This window comes from Sus scrofa, chromosome 3 (assembly GCF_054392235.1).
Source record: "Sus scrofa isolate SSC_HxYL_T2T_F1_AM1 chromosome 3, Sscrofa_HxYL_maternal_Yorkshire_Landrace_v2.0, whole genome shotgun sequence".
In the NCBI taxonomy this organism is placed as follows: domain Eukaryota; kingdom Metazoa; phylum Chordata; class Mammalia; order Artiodactyla; family Suidae; genus Sus; species Sus scrofa.
The window spans coordinates 85,263,336-85,287,432 of NC_139385.1; the positions used below are offsets into that span (position 1 = coordinate 85,263,336).

At 48.3% G+C, this 24,097-nt stretch overlaps 1 long non-coding RNA gene across 2 annotated transcripts; it reads left to right on the plus strand.

Annotated features, from left to right (window-relative positions):
• Window positions 1-943: 943 nt before the first annotated feature.
• LOC110259993 (uncharacterized) lies at window positions 944-8,493 on the plus strand. Of its 2 annotated transcripts, none has more exons than XR_002342622.2 (3): window positions 944-5,784; window positions 6,105-6,261; window positions 7,102-8,493. It is a non-coding gene; the product is annotated as an uncharacterized LOC110259993 (long non-coding RNA). The 2 variants fall into 2 exon arrangements; XR_014841786.1 differs by having other exon boundaries at window positions 4,748-5,515.
• The last annotated feature ends 15,604 nt before the right edge of the window (window positions 8,494-24,097 follow it).

Sequence of the window (24,097 nt, forward strand, 5' to 3'; positions counted from 1 at the left end):
TTTCCTGGTTTCAAGGGGGACATTTCAGGTAAAAGCCATTCTCGCTGCTCGGCAATAAATCTCATGCTTTATACACTTGAAAATAATAAAGTTCTTGATTCCAGTTAATTTCACTTTTCTTTTATGTTATTAATACCCCTGTCCTTTCGAAAACTGGAATGTGGAATGCAATGTGGCAGATGTTAAAAAGTGGGAAAAAGCTGTTGGAAAATAATCTGATGTCAATTTACTTTTCTCCTGGAGTAGAGCAATCCTTTCCCTGGTGCTTGGGCCCAGACTGTCGACCTCAGGCGGGCAGATGGAAAAGGGTGGCTGTCACTGCTGCCTTCTCTTCTGTCCCTCTTGTTGGGGGGATTGGAGATCCCCGCTTGGGTGTAAGTGGGTCAAACGTGTTCATACTTGTCTAAGTGGGTGGGTGGGGCCCCCCAGAGGCCTATTCAGGTGAACTGAGCAGCCTCCTGTGGGTTAGACTGGATGCCTCTGACCTCAGCAGCTGGAGGGCAGGGTATCCTGAGACAAGCCAGGAGCCACCACTTGGACTGGCCCTTGGATATATGGCTGAGGTCTTCATGAGACAGGCTGGGACCTGGGACCCTTTGCTGCAGTGTTTGCACCTAGACAAACATCTCTTCAAGCAACAAAATACAAAGAAACTATATGGGACTAAAAATAACTGCATGCACAGTTGGGGCAAATTATGGACAACAAGACACAAAAATACCTAAAAAACCCAATTGCCACTTTTTTTTTTAATAGCAAGCAAGCAAGCAAACAAAGTCTTTACTACAGAAAAACAAATAGCTCCCAGGACAGCTGGGAGCGGGGAGGAGAGCCCCTCTCTTTATTGTCTTTTTTTTTTTTTTTTTTTTTTTTTTTTTTGTCTTTTTGCCATTTCTTGGGCGGCTCCCGCGGCATATGGAGGTTCCCAGGCTAGGGGTTGAATCAGAGCTGTAGCCACCGGCCTACACCACAGCTCACAGAAACGCCAGATCCTTAACTCACTGAGCAAGGCCAGGGATCCAACCCGCAACCTCATGGTTCCTAGTTGGATTTGTTAACCACTGAGCCACGACGGGAACTCCCTCTCTATTGTCTTATAGGGATTTTTAGCCCTTAAAAATAGGAGGGTGGGTGGGTACCAATGTGGGCTCCAGAAAGAGGTGGTTTTCTCCCATTGGCCTTTTCCAATAACCTGTATCAGTCCCAACTGCCACTTCTGAAGAGCTGGGAGAAAAAGCAGGGGACTATGCGTGTCCCCCCCACACACCCTGGTCAAAGAGGTGGGCAAACCACCTAAGCTACCCCTCTAGCCTGACCCCTGGGCCCACCTGTACCCCATGTAAGGAACCAGCTTGCCCCTGCCTCCAGGGATGAGCAAGGGACGTCACTTGTTTTCCCTCTGTCCCCCACCACCTCGTTGCAGCAGGGCCCTGAATAAAGCCTTGCCTGTGTTTCTTGTCTGGCCTCTTAGCAATTTCTAAGGAAAGCCAAGAACCCTGATTGGATGCCAACCCATTCGGATGGCAAGGGCCTCTAATGCTAAACTTGTCAACAAGCCAGTTAATGGGCCCAACAGCTTGGTTTGGTGCTTATTCCTTGAGCAGAACACCGAGGGAAGTGAGGACTCCTCCACAGCTTCACTACATCCCACCAAGTGCCTTGACTTCTGGGGAGAATGCAGAGGTGACAGGGACACCACCGCAGGCTAGGCTGCGCTGTGCCTCTTCTCTCGATAGCTCTGTTCAGGGGTGCATCTCAGTGTACCCCTAGGATGCTCTGTGAGCAGGTGGGAGAAAAGCCCAGCGTGAAGATGGTCACAGTGGGCCACATGTTAATGCTATTTTACGGCCCTGCAGGCTTGTGGGGCCCAAGGAAACTTGGGTTTCATAAAAAAGGAAAAGCATACTGTAGTTGGCAAACAAAATGCATCTATGTGTGTGTGTGTGTGTGTGTGTGTGTGAAATGAGCCTTCATTTAGAAACTTTGGCCATGGTTTCATCCAGTTCCCCACCACTTTTTAAATGATATTTTCTGAGCCTGGAAACCAAGCAGGCAGATCATGGAATTTTGGCTGGAGATGTTTTTCAAAAAATGTAGGCTAGCAGTGAAAAAGGAGGTGGGAATTTGGCCGGGAGGCCTCTATGGGCTGCAAACCAAGCAGGGTTACCATGGTGGTGCGTCTACTGTTTATACAAACAAAGGTTTTTCCTGACAAACATACTTCATATTTAATAATCCTCACTCTACAGGGGCCTCTTCGCTTTGTGTGTTGTTAGTTTGAGCCATTTGGACTCGAGTAGAATTTTATTATTTTGCGAGGCTGTTTTCAGGCACCCAATGCACTTCAAAACTAAGTGTTAAGGACTGCTATCTCGAAGGGCAAGGGTGAGCGGTGGCTAGTGGAAGAGAAATCAACCTGCAGTATGACAGTGTGACACAGGCTTTTCATGGATCTAAACTTTATGGGACCAGCCTATACGGAGCATCCAGAGGTATAGACTGCCATTGCAATTTAGGTCACGAGCGTGACAAAACGTGACTCCACTTCCCTAACTTCTCTGCCTCTTCAGACCACTTGCAGCCTTCCCAGTCAACCATGTGTCCTGTTGCCATTGCCTGAGGGGTGAGCCCACAACCAGGCATCTGTGAAGCCTTAACAAGCTCCAGTATTGTACAAGGACCCATTTGGTGACTAGTAATGGAAAATCCTACTCTCTTGAATTGAAGCACAAAAGGGACTTTACTGGATCATGTTAATTGGAAAGGCAGGGGAGTAGATCAGGCCTCAGGAATCACTGGATCCAGCTTACCTGCCCCTGTCTCCAGAGGGTCCCAGATTCTGGCAGATCTGACATTGCTCCCTCTAGTCTCTAGGAAGATTGAGTCCTTCTAGAAACTTACAGTATGAAATAAGGAACAAAGAGAGTGCTTTCAGTCATCCTTTTCCCAGGAACATAAAGGGATTAGAAATCTCTGAAAGTTTGGGTAGAGCTGTTTGCATTTTTCCCCCTCCCCGAACATCTGGACACATCTGTGGACCTGTCCAGAAGCTTAGAGCAGCCTATGAGGGTCTCCAGTTGTTGACTCATCACGGCCCTCTGGGGTCTCTGAAGCCATCGAGGAGCACCAGACTTCTGAACTGATGCCCCTCCCAGCATTTCCCTAATGAATAAACTGGTTCTGTCCCAAGGGTACCAAAGTGCCTGATGTCCGAATGTGCAGCACCAGGCCTCCAGTGATCCAGACTAACCCCGTTATGCACCCTGGGTATCCCAGCCAGCTGGGGTCTATCCATCAGCATCATTTACCTCAACTTCAGGGCTCTTCACAACTACTGGACCTCAGTGTCCCCCACTGCCCTCAATTATACAGGCATTTCTGAAAGTCCTCTGGAGTTTTGCCCAGGTGTTTGGGGACAAGTGCACACCTAGGGTCTTCTGCTAGGCCTGGGTTGGATGTCTGCCACACCTGTCGTGCCCTCTCCTTGAGCCATGCCTGGCTCCACCCACCCCTCCCTGGTCACCCCAAAGCTGCAGACTTTCCAGGCATCACGGTGCTCAGGGCCTGCCAGTGGGGCTGGAACAGTACAGCGTGACCTCCACTCTCCTGCTCTTTGCCCCACTGTCTCCTCAAGTTTCTTCTCCTCCAGGTGCCCTGTTGCCTTCTGCCCCTTGAACACCACCTGTCCTACCCTTCTGGGCTTCCATACTATTTGTCATTTTAAGAGGGGACCATTGAAGTGCAAAGACCTTGGGATTCGTGGAGCTGGGATCCAGATGGCCTCATTCTCTGCTTTTTTTCTTTCCTTTCTTTTTTTTGGGGGGGGGGGTTGGAAGGGTGGGCTTTTTAGGGCCATACTGGCAGTATATGGAAGTTCCCAGGCTAGGGTTGAATTGGAGCTACAGCTGCCAGTCTACACCACAGCCACAGCAACGTAGGAGCCGAGCGGGCATCTGCGACCTCCACCACAGGTCACAACAATGCCAGATCCTTAACCCACTGAGCAAGGCCAGGGATCGAACCCACGTCCTCATGGATACTAGTCAGATTAGTTTCCACTGAGCCACAAATGGAACTCCTCTGTTTTTTCCTTTTATAACTATGTTAAAAAAAGATGCCTGAGGGGCTGTTTAAAGGGAGGGGTCACTTTGCAAAATACAGTCGGGTTTTAGTTTTGAGAGACTAATTTGAGAACCGAGGGCAGTGGAACAATGCAGATGGGGTGTTTGCACGAGGGCGCTGTGGAAGTAGAGCGCTGAAGGCTGCACCAACTTGGTGTAAAGACAGCTGTCGATGGTCAGAGGGAAAGGGCAGCTTTGAGGAAGCGCCCACATTGGCGCTCAGAATCGACTGTATTGGCAAAAGAGGGGGTTCAATGGGTGGAGAAAGGATCACCTTAGCAAGAGAAAATAGATAATGTCACAGAGAGGCCCAGGCTCCCCGGAATGTGTTGAACTAAAGGTTGGGACCACGGGGGTCCACAACACCCACGATTCCAAGTGAGGCTGAACCAGAACAATGCCATTTTGTGCTGTTATTGCGACCTTCCTATTCCCACCCTCAGATGTATGACTGGGAGGAAGCAGAGAGTGACCGAAATGGACAGATCGGAGAAATTGTTAGAGAATAAAAACCCCAGAGGGAGAACGGAATGGTGCCCTGGATTAAAACAGTTGCTGTGACGTGAAGAAGCCACCAGGGGGCAGTGCCTCCCTAGCCTTCTCTGTCCAAATGGGCACAATCCCGAGGAAGTCGGAGGAAGAAAGGAAACATAGCCACACGGCTAGGCCCTTGATCCTGGGCAGTTTTCTTTCTTCTTCGGCAGAGCGCACCGCTCCTGCAATTTCGGCGCGTGAATTGCCCTGGGGGTTGAAGGGTGTGACGTGTATGGGTGGGAACCCATCTAGAGCCACCCGGGCGACCCGCTCACGCTGCAGACCCCGGGGGCACCCGGCTCTCAGCTCTCACCCACCATGTCACCCACCATGGCCTCTTCTCCTCCTTCCAGAAATGCTTGGTGGGCAGCCACTGCGTATCAGGCACTTTTCTAGGCCCTGCGGGCACGGGTCGTGCTGGAATCTAGGCTCTGGAGGAGAGGGGCAGAGATCTCCCCGCAGCTCCTCCCACGTGGCCACCACCTCCATCTGTGTCCGGAGCCCCAGACGCACCTGGCACAGCGGAAGATGCTGCAGTCCACCCAGACCGGCCTTTGGAAGGCCAAGTGACAGAAGGCCTTCAGCTTTGTCACATCTTTTGTCTCCTGCACCCGGGGTGTGGCTGGGATAACCCGGAGTGGTGATCGGATGACAGAATCTGCAGGGGCGTGCAGTCACCACCAGGTGGCGCTTAGAGACACCAAAGGGGCAGTGATCTCAAGGGTCGTGATCTCAGGGGCCAAACATTTCTTTGGGGCCACAATACATCACAGTGACAGGGCAAGCAGAGCAGTGCTTTGGAACAGCTCATTCGTCCCCTACTTGCTCAGAAAATTCTCAAGAGTGCTCTGAAGGCGGAGGTAAATATTCACCTGCAAGGTTCGTTCATCCAGCCTCCCAACCCAGGGTCAGGGCAGAAGTAAATGCACTGGTGTCTGCAAGACAAGGGGCTCCAGGGCTGAAAACTGTTTCCCTCTGTATTTTGGATTTCTGTAGTTTCTTTCTGCCTCCTTAACTGGATCCAGGGAGTGGCCGTTGCCTTGGAGACCTGAGGGCAGAGCCCTGGCTTCTTGTGGAAAGTGGGGCTGTGGGGGAAGAGGGGTTCCTGGCTGCAGGATGACCACCCTAGGTAGGTAATTAGTTGTGGGATTTACACACAAAAGCCCCCCTACAGTTATGCAAAGCTTCATACCTCTTCTACTAAAGCCTGTCTGTGCCCATCATTTTGAATCCCTATGGGGCTGGTTTTTGAGCACAGAATTCAGGAGGCTGACACAGCCACCCTCCCCAGCCAGACCTTTGCCTGTCTGGCATTTGATGGCAAATTGCAACTTTCCAGGGCTTTAAAACTCAGGTGTTGAAATCAAGAAAGTAAATCTGTCTTTAAATATCTTTCTCCTTAAAATTTGTTCTCTCTTTTCTTTTTGGCCGCTACCCCTCTGGCACAAGGAAAACAGCAAAGGCTGAAAACAGCAAGGCTGGGCTCTCTCTCAGTCCACCGCACCAGAAAAGAATGTCAGTGTCCTCAAGGTGAGAGTGCTGTCTGCCTCCGAGTCTCCGGCTGGGGGTGACCAGGACACCTTTGTCTCTAAAACGAGGGTCCAAGGTAAGTGGGATTTTTGCCTTGCTTTGGAAGCTGGGTCTGGTTATTCAAAACAATTCTGAATTCTGGGGCGTCAAGGTAGCTTTGGGACTCTGGGTCTCATTAATGCCTGCTTCTTGCTCCGTGAGTAGTGGCCCTGGTAGGGAGAAGGACAGACATCAGCCTTCTAGGTGGCCAGCTTGTCTGCTAATCATCGCGGTTGGCTTGGAGGGATTGGCTTGTCAGAGGGGTGGTGGATCTGAAAGGGCCTGGGCTGGGGGACGGGGCCGGAAGTACCAGCCACACTGAACTGCAGATACAGACAGATGGACCATGCTTGCTTGATTCAGCCTTGACCCCCGCCTCCCCACCACTGTGACTCTCAGACCACCATGTGTGACTCTCAGCAGTTACCTGCTAGTAGACACCCACCTTTCAGTCAGCTTCACAGCCACTGCCTCCACCCTCGCCTCTCAGGGTGTGGTCTTACAAGAACCTGTCCTGTGTGGTCCTGCCTCGACATCATGTCAGCACCTGGCTGCCCTGGCCTGGGACGAGGGACCACTGCTCTTCTTTCCACTATTCCATGCAGGGGTGTGGGAGGTAAGCCTTTCTCTTAAGGCCCCGCCAGGACCAGGCTGACATATTTAGCAGAGGCAGTGAGACACAGAGTGTCCGGGTGGCCTCCTACCAGATGTGGTGGCTCTTAGGGTCATGGGTCCGTCCTCAGGAAGCAGAGTTCTAATGCCACCACCTCTCCCCCAAAAAGAGAGCTCAAAGTGCCCTCCCTAGACCCAGGCCTTCAAGTGGGAGAGAGAGTGGGACGGGAATTTACCTTTGGGACAGACTTGCCTTTGTCCCCAGGCCCAGAGAGAAGAGGAAATGCCTTTTCCCCGCAGCCCAGGGCTCAGAGGCTTTCGTTTCCTGTGCTGGGATCTGCCTTTCCTAGGACATTCGCCACAGGGCTGTTCATCCAGCCCCACCCGTCGGCCCTGCAGGATGGGCTTGAGGAGCAGCCTCGAACCAGCAGCCACTGGAGGATATGGAAATCCAGCCCCTCTGCCTCCCGTCAGCACCAGGTGACGCTCACCTCTGCACAGAGCATCTGCACTCAGCTTCCTGGTGTGGACTTTTGCTGGACTCAAGGGGGTTTTCTCAGAAAAAGGCAAATATGCCTCGGGGCGGATTTAGGTATTATTCCTCCTCATGGACAGTAACCGCCTGGAGCCTTGGAGCAAGGCTTTCTTGGAGCTTAGACAATCTCCAGGCGCGGAGGTCCCAGCTAGGGTACCACAGGGTTTCTGTGTCCCTCTGTCCCCATCTCCACTCCCACTATTTCAAAGCTCTCAGTTTCCCTCCAGCCTCCTACCCTGCCACCTGCCCCCATTCTTGGCAGCTGCCCTAATTTGGGGAGAAAACAGAACCAGCAGTCCCCAGCCCCCAGCTCCCATCCACATGCTGCAGGCAGGTAGGCTGGCTCTTGGCATCTCCTCTTCTCCTGTCACCCTGGAGAAGGCGGGCTGCCCCACCCAAGCAGCTCACCCAAGTTCAGATGGGTGGCTGTGGAAGGCAGCCTTTAAAAAGACTCTGGTCTTTTTTCTTTTCAGGGCCACATCTGCAGCATATGGAGGTTCCCAGGCTAGGGGTCAAGTTGGAGCTACAGCTGCTGGCCTACACCACAGCCACAGCAACTCGGGATCCAAGCTGCGTCTGTGACCCACCCACAGCTCATGGCAACACTGGATCCTTAACCCACTGATCGAGGCCAGGGATTGAACCCATGTCCTCATGGATACTGGTTAGATTCATTACTGCTGAGCCACAATGGGAACTCCACGGTTCTGTCCTGTTTGCCCTCTGGCTCCTTCACTTACTCACTCTTCTGGAAGCCGGCTGCCATGTTGGGAGCTGCCCTGTGGAGAGGCCCATGGGGCAAGGAGCTGAGGGGGACTTGGACCAACAGCCCACAAGGCACTGCCTTCCTCAGTCAAGCAGTCCATGAGGAGCTGACTCCCAAATCACTGAGTGAGCCTGGAAGTGAACCTGGCCTCAGTTGAGCCGTTGGCTGAGACCACAGTCCTGGCTGACACCTTGACTGCAGCCTCCGGAGAGACCCTGAGCCAGAGGACCCAGCTAGGCCCCACCAGATCCCTGACTTGCAGGAACTGTGAGATAATAAATGTTCATTACTTTAAACTGCTAAATTTTGGAATAATTTATTACATAAATAAACTTGTATTTGTTATAGATAACAAATACAATGGCTCTTAGACTTGTCACTTTCTTAGACCTGAAAAATTTTTGAAAAAACTTGAGGGTCCGCATAAGGTTGGCATATTTTTATTTTATTTTTGTCTTTTTAGGGCCATACTCTTGGCACATGGAGGTTTCCAGGCTAGGGGTCAAATTGGAGCTGCAGCTGCCAGCCTACGCCACAGCCACAGCAATGCCAGATCCGAGCCGTGTCTGCAACCTTCACCACAGCTCACGACAATGCTGGATCCTTAACTCACTGAGCAAGGCCAGGGATCAAACCTGCATCCTCACCAGTACTAGTCAGATTCATTTCTACTGAGCCAGGAAGGGAACTCTCTTAATTAATTAATTTATTTTTTAGGTTGGCACCTTTTTAGTTTACAAAATAGATCTTGAAAAATAACAACCAACTTTTTACTCTCATTTTTATGAGAAGTATAGTTTTTTAATTTTATCACAGTGTTATTTACATACAATACAATTCATCCATTTGAAATTTAAGGAAGTTTGGTAATTCTAAACAATTGTAAACTCGCTTCCATAATCCAGATATGGAATGGCTTCCTCATCCTAAAAAGTGTCCTTATGCTCCTTTGCAGTCGATGCCTTCCCAGCGTGGGCCTCACATAACCTTCTCTGTTTAAGAGGAACTGTATGTGAGGAGTTCCCATTGTGGCTCAGTGGTAATGAACCTGACTAATATCCATGAGCACTTGGGTTCGATCCCTGGCCTCTCTCAGTGGGTTAAGTATCCGGTGTTGCCGTGAGCTATGGGGTTGGTCGAAGACGCAGCTTGGATCCTGAGTTGCTGTGGCTGTGGCATAGGCCGGCAGCTGTAGTTCGATCTGACCCCTACCCTGGGAAATACCATATGCTGCAGACGCGGCCCTAAAAAGAAAAAAAAAAAAAAAAAAAAAAAAAAAGGAAGAATATGTGAATATAAAAAAATGTGGAAAAGATGTAATCTCAAAATAAAAAGCCACCATTAAACCGAGTGCATTAAAAGTTGTGTGTGCCAGGAGTTCCCGTCGTGGCTCAGTGGTTAACAATCCGATTAGGAACCATGAGGTTGCAGGTTTGATTCCTGGCCTTGCTCAGTGGGTTGAGTGCCGGAGTCCAGCTCCAGCAGCCAGGGTATTCCCTCTGGGGTTGGAGAGTGTCGGCAAAGCACACGGAGACAGCCTCTTTGTCCCTTCTTTCAGGGTGCTGGACTGCTCAAATTTTATTAGCATAGGTAACAGTTTATATAGACAGCTTAATTGTAACTTACATCACAGTGCTTAAATAATATTTTCAAAGGTTAAATTTTAGACTACATGGTACAGTAGACATACATTGTGCTCTAAGAATTTTAATTAAAACTAACGGATACAATGCATCATGTAAAATTATAATGGATACAAAACATTATGTGGAAAAAACATTATATGAAAATAAGGCAATTCGGTATAAAAGCGTCTTGTGGTTACTTTTAGCAAGCGCCACCCGTTATTGTTTTAAGCTAATCTTTAACAACTAGAAAGGTCACAAACACAAGAATTTAACATTTACGAAAACTCATTTTTTAGATTAAAGCTTGAGGTACTAACTTCAAAGCATTATGGTCAGGGGACAGTATGAGAAAATATTTTTTATATCAGAGCAACTTAATTTCATAAAACTTAAAAGCTCCCTATAAAACTTATTAAAAGCAAGATTATATTTTTCCATCAAGAATGATGTATGTCTAACCTATTCTAACCTATTGTACACTCCACAATGACCTACTCTAAAACCTATTCTTACTTGTAACAAACCAATGAACACTTCGTTTTTGCTTGCATTAGATCTGAATAGGGGGACTTTCACCAAGGTGAAAATCTTATTATTCTATTACTGTTCCAATATTTGTTGTTCCAATTTTATTGAATCACAAAACAATATAGAAAAATAACAAGGAATAACAAACAAATAACAGAAAAGGCTGAGTAATAAGTAAATAACAGGAAAGACTGAATTTTCCAAGAAGCAACTTTTATTCCTGCACTATTGTGCAAAGCCTTCATTTTATTATTGTTGTCGTTGCTGTTGGGTTAGCAGGTGAGCCTCATTATTTTTAGAACTTGCCCTCGGAACTGTGCCGCCGGGTAAGCCCCTTTCCCTATTTCTAAACCTGCCCTCAGAACCGGGCCGGTGTGTAGGCTTTTTTTCCTCGGTTAGGAACCCTGCCTTCGGAACTGTGCCGTCAGGCTAGTTCCCTTCCTTGGCCTCCTGTATCTCCTCGGCTCCCCGCAGTTGAGGATCTGGCATTGCTGTGAGCTGTGGTGAAGGTCGCACACTCGCCTCGGATCTGGTGTTGCAGTGGCTGTGGCATAGGCCTGCAGCTACAGCTCTGATTTAACCCCTAGCCTGGGAACCTTCATATGTCGCAAGTGTGGCCCTAAAAAAAAAAAAAGTTGTGTATACCAAACTTTAGTTTGTGTATGCATGGCTCTGTTAACTCAGAGACCAATGGTTTTTCAGTACCATTGTTCTGGCTCCCGTGCGTAGCAGATAAACTCGGCTGTTTTAACGAAGAGTCCTGAATACAGTGGTTTAAATAAGATGGAAAAGCAGTCCCCTGGTGACCTAGTGGTTAAGGACTCAGTGTTGTCACTGCAATGGCTTGGGTTATCGCTGTGGCTCGGGTTTGATCGCTGGTCCTGGGAACTTTTGCATGCTGTGGGCGCAGCCAAAAAAAAAAAAGATGGAAGAGTTTTTACTCCCTCACATCCTGTTCCAAAGAGAGGGGAGCGGTTAGGACAGGGCAACGGCTCCACTCTACAAAGTCATCCCGGAATCCAGGCCAGTGAGTCAATTCTGCAAAACTCTGTGACATCCTTCTCTGGGTCTTTCCTGTGTGCAGTTTCCCAGCAAACAGGACAAGAGTGTGTCCACAGCAAGGATCTTTAAGGAAATAACCCAGAAATTTCACATCTGCCTTTTGCTGATACAGCATTGACTCAGATTAGTCCAATGACCAAACCTATGGAAAGATGGGAGACAGGAAAACACAGACTGTGCTGGGTGACCCACTGCCCAGTTAAAAGCCCGAGGATGCTCTCACCAACAGGAAGGGGGAGAGAGCATTACACCCTCGCTTCTAAACTGTCAATTGCTGCCCCTCTTCGGGTTCCAACCTTCAGCATTTGCAGGATTTCTCATCTTTAGAAACAGTTCTTTGGGGGAGGTCCCATTGTGCCTCACGGGCAAGGAACTCGTCTAGGAACCATGAGGATGCAGGTTCAATCCCTGGCCTCAATCAGTGGGTTAAGGATCCAGCATTGCTGTGAGCTGTGGGGTAGGTCACAGACAAGGCTTGGATCCTGTGTTGCTGTGGCTGTGGTGTAGGCTGGGAGCTGCAGCTCTGATTTGACCCCTAGCGTGGGAATTTCCGTATGCCACATGTGCAGCCCTAAGAAAGAGAAAGAAGGAAGGAAGGAGGGAGGGAGGGAAGGAAGGAAGGAAGGAAGGAAGGAAAGAAAGAAAGAAAGAAAGAAAGAAAGAAAGAAAGAAAGAAAGAAAGAAAGAAAGAAAGAAAGAAAGAAGGAAAGAAAAAGAAGGAAAGAAAGAAAGAAGGAAAAAGAAAAAAAAAGAAACAGTTCCTTGGACTTCATGCTAGGCTCTCCTTCTTGGCACCCATCTGCCACCATTCCCCCCCCCCCCCACCCCCGCTTCCTCACACTCTCTTCCTCCTTCCTGACTCCCGTTCACTCCTCAGCCCAGGCGAAGTGGCTCTCCCCCAGCACATCCGGAAAACCCCAGTCTCATTTTTGTTGAATTCATTGCTTTCCTTTATTGGCTGTTTCTTCAGCCTCTAACATGTCAATTTTCTCTCCTGAAAGCTCTCTTTCCTTCATTCATTTGATACCATAACGCCCTATGATCTACATTCATTTGGTCTCAGTCCCTGCTCTGAAGGATGCCCCTGCTGCCTTCTGTTACCACTCAGCCCTTCCCAGGACACTGCTCTCTTATTCTTTTCTCTATACACTTGCCTGAGCCGATCCACTCCTCTGGTAAGTCTGCGAGCACTGTGTTTGGCTGCATGTAACAGAAACCCAACAATTGGCAGCTGATCTAAGCAAGAGGCTCATCTTTGACATGTAACACGGAGGTTGGGGGCAGGCTGTCAGTCCAGGGCTCTCTGCGCTTCTTTTATAGACCTGCTTTGCCAGGCTTAGTGTGTGGCTCTTTCCCCTATGGTGCAAGATGGCTGCCACATCTTCAGACATCACATCTACCTTCCAGGCAGGAGGAAGGAGAAGGGAAAAGGGCAAAAGGCAAAAGGAAGATGCTGACTAATGTTACCTTTCACAAAAGCTGTCTCAGGAGTTCCCCCAACACTCCTATTTTAATTCGTTTGTATTTTATTTATTTATTTATTTATTTTGTCTTTTTGCTATTTCTTGGGCCACTCTGGCAGCATATGGAGGTTCCCAGGCTAGGGGTCCAATCGGAGCTGTAGCCACCGGCCTACACCAGAGCCACAGCAACGCCAGATCATTAACCCACTGAGCAAGGCCAGGGACCGAACCCGCAACCTCATGGTTCCTAGTTGGATTCGTTAACCACTGCGCCATGACGGGAACTCCCAACACTCCTATTTTAGAAGCAGTTTCCGCAGCCTCTTGTAGCTATAAGAGTGCCATGGGAAGTGAGTTATCCAGCTGGGCACAGTGCAGCCATGACCAAAACAGGGAGGATAAGGAAAGAAGAGGATGGATACTGGATGGCAAAGCAGCAGCAGATGCCACCTATGATTTTAGCGCCTATCTGCTGACAATTCAAAAATCTGTATTGTCTATACACATGGCCAATGAGCACATGAAACAATTCCAAACATCACTAAGGATCTGGGAAATGCAAATCCCAACTGCGATGAGATACTCCCTACCTTACACACATTAGAATGGCCACCAGGAAAAAAAAAAAAAAACCAGAACCAAAAAACCCACACACACAACAGAAAGCAAGTGTTGGTGAGGATGCGAAGAAACTGGAAGACTTGTGCATTGCTGGTGGGAATGCAACACGGTGCAGCTGCTGTGGAACACAGTAGGGCAGTTCCTTAAAAAATTAAATACAGTATCACCATGGGATGCAGCAGTCCCACATCCAGATATACACGCAAAGGCACTGAAAACAGGGACTCAAAGAAAGGCAAGTACCATCCATATGCTATCACTTATATGTGGAATCTAAAGCAGGACACCAATGAACATGTCCATGAAACAGAAACAGAGGTGGGGACACAGAGAACAAACAAATGCGTGGTTGCCCAGGGGGAGGAATTAGGGGGAGGGGTGGAGTGGGAGGATGGGGTTAGCAAATGTCAGCTGTCATATGTGGAGGGCATAAGCGACAAGCCGCCCCTGTCTAGCACAGAGAACTACAGTCCAGGTCCTACGATAAACTGTAATGGGAAAGAATCTTTAAGAAAGGCGTGTACATCGATGTATCCCTCGATCACTTTGCTGTACAGCAGAAAGTGAATGACCGTGTACATCCACTCTACTTCAATAAGAAATGAAAAAAAGAGAAAACAGGGCTCAAAAAGATACTCGTACACCTATGTCCATGGCAGCATTATTCACAATAACCAAAAGGTGGAAGCAACCTACATGTCCATTGACAGACGGCAGCTGAATGGATAAAGCAAATGTATATATGTGCAATGGAATAGTAGCGTATCCTTTTTTTTTTTTTTTTTTTTTGTCTTTTTGCCATTTCTAGGGCTGCTTCTGCAGCATATGGATAGGCTAGGCTAGGGGTCTAATTGGAGCTGTAGCCGCCGGCCACACAACACAGCCACAGCCACAGCCATGCCAGATCTGAGCCGCGTCTGCAACCTACACCACAGCTCACGGCAATGCCGGATCCTTAACCCAATGAGCGAGGCCAGGGATGGAACCCGAAACCTCATGGTTCCTAGTCGGATTCGTTAACCATTGAGCCATGATGGGAACTCCAATAGTAGCGTATCTTAAAAAGGAGTGAAGTTTTCTGGTCATGCTACAACATGAATAAACCTTGAAGACATTCTGCTAAGTGAAAATAGGCCAGACACAAAAGGACAAATACCGTCCCATTCCACTGATGTGAGGATCCTAGAGGAGGCAACGTTGCACAGACAGGAAGGCGCGTGGAGGTTAGCAAGTGCTGGGGGGAGGAAAGAGTGGGGAGTTCTTGCTAAATGGGTACAGAATTTCAGTTTTGCAAGAGGAAAAGTATCCTGGAGATGGATGATGGTGGTGGTTGCACAACAATGTGAATGTACTTAATGCTGCTGACGGTCCACTTAAAAATGGTTAAAACGGTAAATTTTACGTTCTATATACCTTCCCACAATAAAAAACCCCATCTCCTCAGTTCTGAGCTCCTATGACTTCTTTTTCTTCTTTTCTTTTCTTTTTTTCTTTTTTACAGGGGCGCGCCTGTGGCATATGGAAGTTCCCAGGCTGGGGTTGAATCAGAGCTATACCGCAGCCACAGCATTGCGGGATCCGAGGCGTGTCAGCGACCTACACCACAGCGCACAGCCACGCTGGAATCTTATCCCACTGAGACAGGCCAGAGATTGAACCCTCGTCTCCATGGATACCAGTCGGATTTGTACCCACGGAGCCACAGCGGGAACTCTGCTCCTGTGATTTCAAGACTTTAGACACGAGACATTTTAATTTGGATATCTCACCTCCAACACTCTCTGCTTAGCACTGAACCCATGAAGTCCCATACTCCACCCTGAGTTTTAGCCCTCTGAGCTCACATGCACTTGCTTAGTCTCTGGCCTGCAGAGCTTCACATGGCAGCAGGATAGGAGGGTCTGGAGAGGTTCCAGCCTCAGCCACAGGCCAGAGGACCTCCCCTGCTACCTCTTCCGCCTGGTGAGTTTTTCTTTGGAGCTCTTGGTGTCTTTTTTTCCCAATATGATCTTCAGAGAAGAGCATCCTATCCCTGTTGCCAGGTTTGGGACAAATGTCTGGGCCCTATGACATGGCACTGCCTTTTTCCGGAATGCTGCCTGTCACAGGATGTCACAAGAAGTCACAGAGGGGAATGCCTCGTCAAGCCTCCCAGTGTTCTGGCACTTCCCCCAACCCCCTGGACCAGGGCCTTATCTGGGACATGATGGATCAGCCTGTGTCCATCCTGGCCAGCTCTCATGCCCAGACCTCTTGTTAAATATGTTGACGCCTGATCCCAGCCTAAGGCTGTGGGACATACTCGCTGCAAATGCGAGGTCCCCTGACTCTTCTGAGAAGAACGATTTTCTTCAAGGAGATTTGCAGTGTCTGCTGAAACATGAGAGTCTGGCCTAACATAAACATTTCTGCTTCACGCAATATTACTATATACACAAAGTAATGCTCAAGTCGAACCATCTGAAATCTGTGTTCTAAGCTGTCTGAGAAACATGCTAATTAACAGTGAGGATGGAGGAAGATTTCCATTTGGGGGACATCTCTGGTTGTTATCAGGCACACATAGGATCTCATTTTTACCGCTGATAGCCTGATTAGAGAGTGTATTGGTTATCTATTGCTGGGGAACAAACAACCCCCAAACTAGGGACTCAAAACAACCGCATTTATTATCTCCTAGTGTCCATAGAATGGCTTGGCTGGTTCTTTGGGCTCAGGGTCTCCAAAGCAGGGTGGTTGTCCCTGGCCCCATCCCAATGCCTGGCCCCCTCTCAGGACCCTCTTCCAAGTTCATGCAGTGTGGCTGGCAGGATTCAGCTGGTCCATGGCCATGTGGGACTTTCATATGTGGGCAGCTCACAACATGGCAGCTGGTTTACCAAGGTAAGCAAGCTAGATGAGCCAGCCAGCTAGCAGTCCCGATCTGAGAATCTAACCTCAGAAGTGGCATTCTATACCCTTTTGACTATATTCTCTCAATTAGAAGCCTGTCACTAGATCTAGCCCACATTCAAGGGGAGACAGCTACACCAGAGCACAAACACCAGGCAGAGGGCTCCTTGGGAACACTTTTTGAGCTCTCTTTCCGATCAGTATATTTCATTTTGCAGGGAACTTTGATCCATCCGTGGAATCAATCAAAGGCTGGATAAAAAAAGCTGACAGATCTTTTGGGGAGTTCTTCCTGCCTCTGCTGCTATTTTTTTTCCCCCTAGTGTCAATTTCAGCATTTTGAAGCACAGCTGGTGAAGTTGCAGACAGGGTCAGACAGTTTCCTCCCTGGACTTTGAAGGAGGGAGCAGAGCGTGGGTTCTCAAGGCTATTCTCCTGTCCTTGCCTGACTAGCTCTGGTGGTTTGGCTTTGCTCTGTGGTTTGTTTACCCTGCTGGCCAAGGAGAATGACTTAACCCACCAGGCTGAAATCAGGGCTGATTTCAAAGTGAACCATCAGTCAAAATAAGGCATAACCCACAGAATGAGCAGAAATGCATGTCTTTGCTGCAGATGCACCATGATGAATCACATTCCGTGCCTTTGCCTGTGCAATGTACCATCTGAAATGCTCTCTCTATTTTACTTAGCCGTCCTCCCAGGTGCCCCTTCAAGAACCTCCCTGATATGATTCCTGTCCACACAGCTCTTTGCCTTCTCTGAAGTTTTAGAGCAGCTAATGTCTGTGCCACACAGCTGTACTCCTGGTTCCATCCTGCCTCATGAGTTTGTGTGTGGGTGTGTGTGTGTATTTTCTAGGGCAACACCTGCGGCATATGGAGGTTCCCAGGCTAGGGGTCAAATCGGAGCTCTATCCACCGGCCTACACCACAGCCACAGCAACACCAGATCCGAGCCACGTCTGTGACCTACACCACAGCTCATGGCAACGCCAGATCCTTAACCCACTGAGCAAGGCCAGGGATCGAACCCACAACCTCATGGTTCCTAGTCGAATTCGTTAACCACTGAGCCACGAGGGGAACTCCGAGTTTTTTTTTTAATTTTTATTTCCCACATGTGGCCTTTATGCTCTGGCTCCAATGAGAGAGAAGCTTCTCCAGGGCAAGAACTGTTGTGCAATTCCTCTGCACCTACCGTGGTTCCCAGTCCTAGGGCTCATTGATACTTGAGGGCAGAGGCCTGGGTCTATATTTTGGCCTCTCCAAGCTCCTAGCCCAGTGCCTGTCCATGGCAGGCTTCCCCCAAATAAATGTAAATTCCATGTTGGCGTCTAGGGCATTTGCATGGATAGAACCTGTTATAGAGAAGGGGATGGAGAGGACCGCAGCCTCTTCCTGCAGGCAGTGGTGGTGTGGGCGCGACCTGCAGTCACTCAGTCCCCCCGTGGCTCCTTTCATACGTTCTTGTCCATTTCACTCACGGCATCTGGGTCAGACCTGCTCTCCTGGGGCAGCCCGGTGTGCGGCCTGCGCAGCAATGCCCCAGTCTCGAGAAATCTCTCCTATTAGGGAAAGGGAATTTGGATCTTTGGGCAGGAAACTCTCTCCTCCCCAGCCTTCCTCTCTTTTGGAAAGAGCAGTTGTTTTTCTGCTTTGAAGGAAACCAAGGAAAATGGGTTTGCGAACCGAGGGGAGGAGCTTGGCTTGGCTGTTGCTCAGCAACCTCTGCGCAGGCGCAGCTGGGGTGTGGACTTGGAGCCTGAGGGGGTGGTGGAGCTCACCGAGGGAGGGGTCGCCTCCTGCGGGGTCGTGCTATGGATTCTCTCCTCAGCTCTCTAGAGGACAAGGCCTAAAGTGTCCTGGTGCTTCAGTTTGCCCCTGGGAGCAGGAGTCACTGTGGTGCTTCTGGTGGCACTCATGTCTCCTGTGAGCGCTGGGGATCCTGTGACTAAGGATGACTCCGAAGGGGGGTGGGGGCTGGGTGTGTGTGGGGGAGCAGTGTTCCTCACCTTCTGCAACCAGCATTTTATAACCTCGTCTGTGCTCCGGGCTTTGGGGTGATGGACGCCAAAAACACGCCATCAGATATAGCAGGTCCTTGTCCGGGGAGGAGCCCTCGCAACCTAAGCAAAGGACGGGGAGCCTTCAGAGGTTTGCACCCTCGCCTGGGTGCCGAGAGCCTTGAGGAGGGGCCGCCTCTGGCGGGAGGCATCAGGGAAAGTGAGACTGTGCTTCAGCTGAGTTTTGACAAATAGGAGTCACATCGTACCTGGGGAAGAGGATTTTGCCATAGAGGAGATGTCACGTGTGTGAAGGCCCAGCAGGACGATTCGGCACGGTATGCTCAGTCAGGGATGCACCATGTACCTGGCCTGACTATAGTAGGTGGTTTCAAGCCAGAGTGAAGCAGTCAGGCTTGAAGTTTAGAATGGTTGCTGTGCAGGGTGAGGAGGGGGGGTGGTGGGTAGGCCAGTGGGGGCTCTGCAATCATCCTTGTCCCCATGTGGGAACCTGGAGAGCAGGGGGCCGCAGAGGAGACATGGGGGGAAGGGGTCAGAGTTCCTGCTGGTTGTTGTATGTTTACATGTGTATATGTGAGTGTGAGTACATGGTGTGCATGCGTGCGCATGAGAGCACATGCCTGCAGGCACATGGATGTGGGTGCAGTGCCCACGTGCAGAGGTGTGTGCTTGTGCAGGTGTGTGAACAGGTGTGGGGCCTGAGGAGGGCAGGATAGGGAGCGCAGGGGAACCCACATTTGGTGAACTTGGTAGTGTACCCTTCATTCTCCATTTGAGTAAACTGAGAGTATAGTGAATACTCTATACTTCCCTCAGTGAATATTGAATCATCCATTTGGAGGGCATATTTCACATATTTTGCTGCTTTTAATCCTTAAAGAAACATTGTAAAGGAGTTACTGCTATCTCCCCATTTTATAGATGAAGAAACTGAGGCTCAGAGAGGGAAAATTCCTGCTGGGATTGCACTGGATGTCGTATTATGCATGGTGGCAAACATCAGCTGGGACTCTTCCAGACAGGTGGGATTCTCATTCTGAATACCCACATCATCTCTTTCTCTCTCCCCCCACCCCCAAAAAAGGGTAGTCTGAATGCTTTTCAGAGCCCTCCAAGGATACAGGCAAGAAGGACTGAGGGGACCAGTAAAGATTTCTTAAAACAATCAGAAATTTATACGCACACCATCTCTTTAAGGCAACATCCTCTAAGACAACATCCAAAGCAGTTAATAGGTGGTAGGGGTAAGTTTATAGGGTTCCGGTTTGCTGCAGTGTTTACTTCCTTCTGGTTTAATGTCAGGCCTCTAAGTGTGGTACATGTTAACACCATGCTCATTGGAAAGTGAAGAGACAGGGGTGAGAAGTTTAGAAAAAGCTGCTGTGAGACGGAAAGCAGAATCATAGCAGAATCATCTGGAGAACAATGAAAGGAGGGCCTTTTCCACGAGCTGTGGTCCCTAACCTCTCTCACCACATGAGCTGCCCTTTAAACATTTATCTTTCTCTCTCCCCTCACAAGGGCTCTGCAAGCCACAGCATTCAACACGGTTTTATTTGTTGTTTGTTTTTGGCCACATGGGGCCAGGCAGGAGTTCCTGGGTCAGGAATCAAACCGGCTGCCACAGCAGCAACTGGAGCCAATGCAGTGACAACGCCAGATCCTTAACCTGCTGAGCCAGCAGGGAACTCCACAGCACTCAACACTAGTGTATTGTAATTGTGAGGTCTCTTACCTTTGTGGGGTAATTACTTGTCTTTCAGGATTTCTCCCCTCTTCCTCCTCTGTTCTAACATGAACAGAGGAGGTGTCTTGGGGGCAGCATGAAGCACAGGCGTCTCATCAGGGTTGCTTGCTGGTTCTGGCTGACCTCAGCTTGAAGGTGCAGCCTCCCCTTCTGGACTGTGGGTTCCTGTCTGCATCTTGCATTTGGTTCAGCACACCACCATCCCAAATCCTGCCTGACCAGGAATTGCAGATCCTGTGCCCACCTCTCTCTTACCTGCCTTTGAAAGGAAGACTCTGGTTGAGAAACCAAAGTGTTGGTTTGGATTGCATTGGTTACCCCTTTTGAAAGGAAGACCCTGATTGGCTCAGCCCAACCAAAGGGTTGGTTTCTTCTGGGTCAAGTCTCCACGAGTGTTTCAGGCAGCTCTGGCCATGCCCAGGCAGCCGCAGGGCCACGTGGTATAAATATCGGCCGAGAGATTCACCCTTCACAGAAATTGTGGTTGGTGTTCAAGCAACTTTATGTGAGAAGCTGTTCATGAGATTAACATACTCCAAAGAGTTTTGTGCATCGGGCTTTGGATTGATGTGAATGAAGTTGTTTCGGGGAAATTCCTTTGGTTATTTTTTGGGGGACGTTGAAAGCTCCCTAAGGGGAAACAAGGAATTAGCTAATGGATCCCCAAAAGTACTTCACCATGAGGTGAAACTCCCTAAGAGGAAAAGAGTGAGGTTTCTCATCATCATTACTGTTTTTATGACCCCAGCAGACAGATCTTGCTGGTGGGGACCTCTGTTCAGAGGCTGAAGTGGTAGAAATAGAGCCTGAGCTTATTCATCACCAATGCCTGCCCAGAGCTACTGGGTCTTGGGCAGAGAAATCCTCAAAGCTCAGAGAAGAAGCTCAGCCTCCCCTCCTGAAGACATGGTGGTGAGGTTTGGCAAGAGCTTGGGCTTTGGAGTTAGAGCCTTGTTGGAATCCTCACTCTGCACCATGTAATTCCAGGCAAATCTTTATCTCACTGTATTGTAATTGTCAAGAGACAACATCCTTGGATGGCTAAGACATTGGGTTAAATTCACCCTAAAGTGTGGATGGCAGATGACTCAAATTTTTCCTTGGCGCCAGTTCTGACACAAAGAAGGATATTGAGCTTTGAAGAACAGGAGTGAAGGAAATGCCTCAGAAGGAAGATGTCAGTAGGTCTAAAGGCCAGGAATTCTATTAGGGAGATTTTTACATGCTTATTACCCTTGGGCTGATTATTCTCAAGGCTTGCTGCCTCGGCTGGTACCCACTGGGCTTTAAATGTGTGTGTCTGTAGAAGAAAGCCATCACTTAGAATGTTTGTAAAGCGTTTGTCTCTGTCATGGATTTGAAAATCCGGGCTCTGTTTTCTGTGAGATATTTGCTGACTTCTCAGCTGCCCCCACCAATCCTGACCGAAAGAGACGACTCTGGACCCTGTCCGAACACTGTGATCCTTCAGCCTGCTGACCCGCCAAGGTGGGTGCTCCCGCCACAAAGGGCCAGGCTCCCTGACTTCCTGCTGTTTTTCTTTAAAAAAGAAAAACAAAACCCCAGGAAGCCTCATGCCTAAAGCAACAACAACAACAACAAGGATAACAACAAAGAGACCCCCCTGGGGTCTGTTTCTCCAGGAGAAGATCCTTCATTAAGTCTCACTGCTTCTTGGCATTTCTTTTGTGAAAGATTCCGGACTTAAGGTCTCCCTGAGGACTTTGTCAGGATGACCTCACCCTCTGAAATTGGCAGGGAAGAAGCATTCTGATTTCCTTCCAGCACAAGAACAGAAAGGTGGTTGTTAAGCAGAAATTGTCCAGGCAGTAATAAGACAAGCCTGGTCCCTTCTTCTCCCAAAGATTCTGGCCAAATTCTGGAGATTCTTTCTGCAAGTAGGCTTGACCTTGAACCCACAGGCGCCTGCTTCTGGCTTCCATAAGAGGTTTTGGGTCCTGGTTGCTTTTGAGGGCCTCTGTGAAGGAAAAGGAGACTTGGAAGGAGTAGATTCATATGGAAGCCTTCCTATTACAAGTGCAAAGAAATGTGGGATAAAACGAAAACCAAATTGGTCCAGTTGCTGGAACTGAAGAGGTAATGGAAAAACATAGCCGGAAGTGGTGAGTGGCGCCACGGCAAGCCAGGGGTGTGACTGTCTGTGCTCTTATTAGACTGGTATAGGGCGCCCACAGAGATGAGAGTTAAGGCTCTGGGCCAGTGCCAGGCAGAGGCCTAAACAAGAAGGCAAAAAGGTGGGACGATCGCAGGACTGAACTCTTCAAGAAAGGAGGACTAGGAAAAAAAAAAATCCGGTCATCGAACCAGGAAGATGTCACGGAAGTTTGCCTCTGCCTAGATTCTGGGTGAACAAATAAAAAGCCTTTTGTGAGAAAGTGAAATCCCAAGCTTATGCTTTGTGACATTCTGGAGAGATTGTATGCTGTCCATACTTTGGAGAGGTCCTAAATTAAGAAATGCTCATAGGAGCTGTCCTGGTTGTGTTACTCTTAGGACACATTGCAGAAGCAGATGAAAAATCACTCTGGTCCTAGGTGTTTTCCATTGAAAGTTCAAGCTCTGTTGAAGAGGCGCTTTCAGTAAAAAATTACAAAGTACCTGCTAGGAAGGTTCAGCATGAAGAAGAATTTACAGGCATGGCAAGCGGGAGGGTCAGCAACACTCACCTTGAGATCATAGGAAAACAATCTGAAAGAGATTATAAACACAGGGAGCTTTAAGTGACTAACACGATAAAAGAAAACAAACATAGAAGCCACGATAAAAGAATAACCATTATGAAAAAGAGTGGGAGTAACACATATTAGTGTTACATATTAGTGTTCATGTTCAGATTTAAAAATAAGGAGCTTAAACTGAGGAAAACAGGTTGCCGCCAACCAACCAACTACCCAACCAACAAACAAAATAAAACCCAACAACACCCCTTGTAACTACCCCCTCCCCTCCAAAAAATAAATAAATAAATAAATAAATAAATAAATAAAACCTGAAGTACAATACAATCTCCAAAAGCCAGATCTTGGGAAGAGAAAATTGAAGGCCCACATCTTGTCCTTTCATAGTGCAACCCACAGAAGCTTAGCATGGTATATACTCTGTTGTAAACTGTACTCGTTTGCATTAGGTTTTTCATGAGGATAAGAATGCAGACACTCAACTTGCTTGACTAGGACACCAAATAATCTTTCTCTTACAATGACATGATAATGGAAAGAACAGGCAATACTGGACCAGTAGAGTTCCTGTGAGCAGCCCCATAATATCATCTAGTGGGAGAGAATGAATGGGGAATCTGGATGGAATCATGAGATGGGAAAAGGAAGTTTTAAAAAAAAAATGTGTAATTGTGTAATTCAAGCATACATGATCGAGAACTTGAGCACTGGAGTGCCTGATGGGCAGCCATCATCAGCATAGTGAATTCGTGTTAGCTCTGCCTCTTCCACCTGTTTGTGCCCCATCCCAATATTGCTCACAGAGACAGTAGAATCCCTCTCTTGTTAGTACCTGGATCAGGGTTGTGATTGATGTGGTTGTAGGGAAAAGCAGATAAAGGGTGGAAAAGAAAAAAGAAAACTACCATGATTTGAGTTTATATGATGGCCAACATGGACCACCGATGAGAATCTTTAGGCAAAATGCTAGGAATAATTAGAGTTTAGAAACATTATACTGAGTTAATGTTTGATCAGTATGATCAGTAGATAAAATCATATGTAACAAAATTTAGAAAATTTAATTAAAATATCATTTATGATAACAGAAACAAAAACTGTAAACTCAGAAATAAAGGTGATAATAGAGTGCAAGACCATTACGGAATAATCCAAATGATTTATCAAAAATATGAAATAAAACCGAAGTAGTGGAGACAAAAATACCATATTCATGGACAGAAAGAGTTGATATCATAGAAGATGTCAGGAGTTCCCATTGTGGTGCAGCAAAAATGAATCTGACTAGTATCCATGA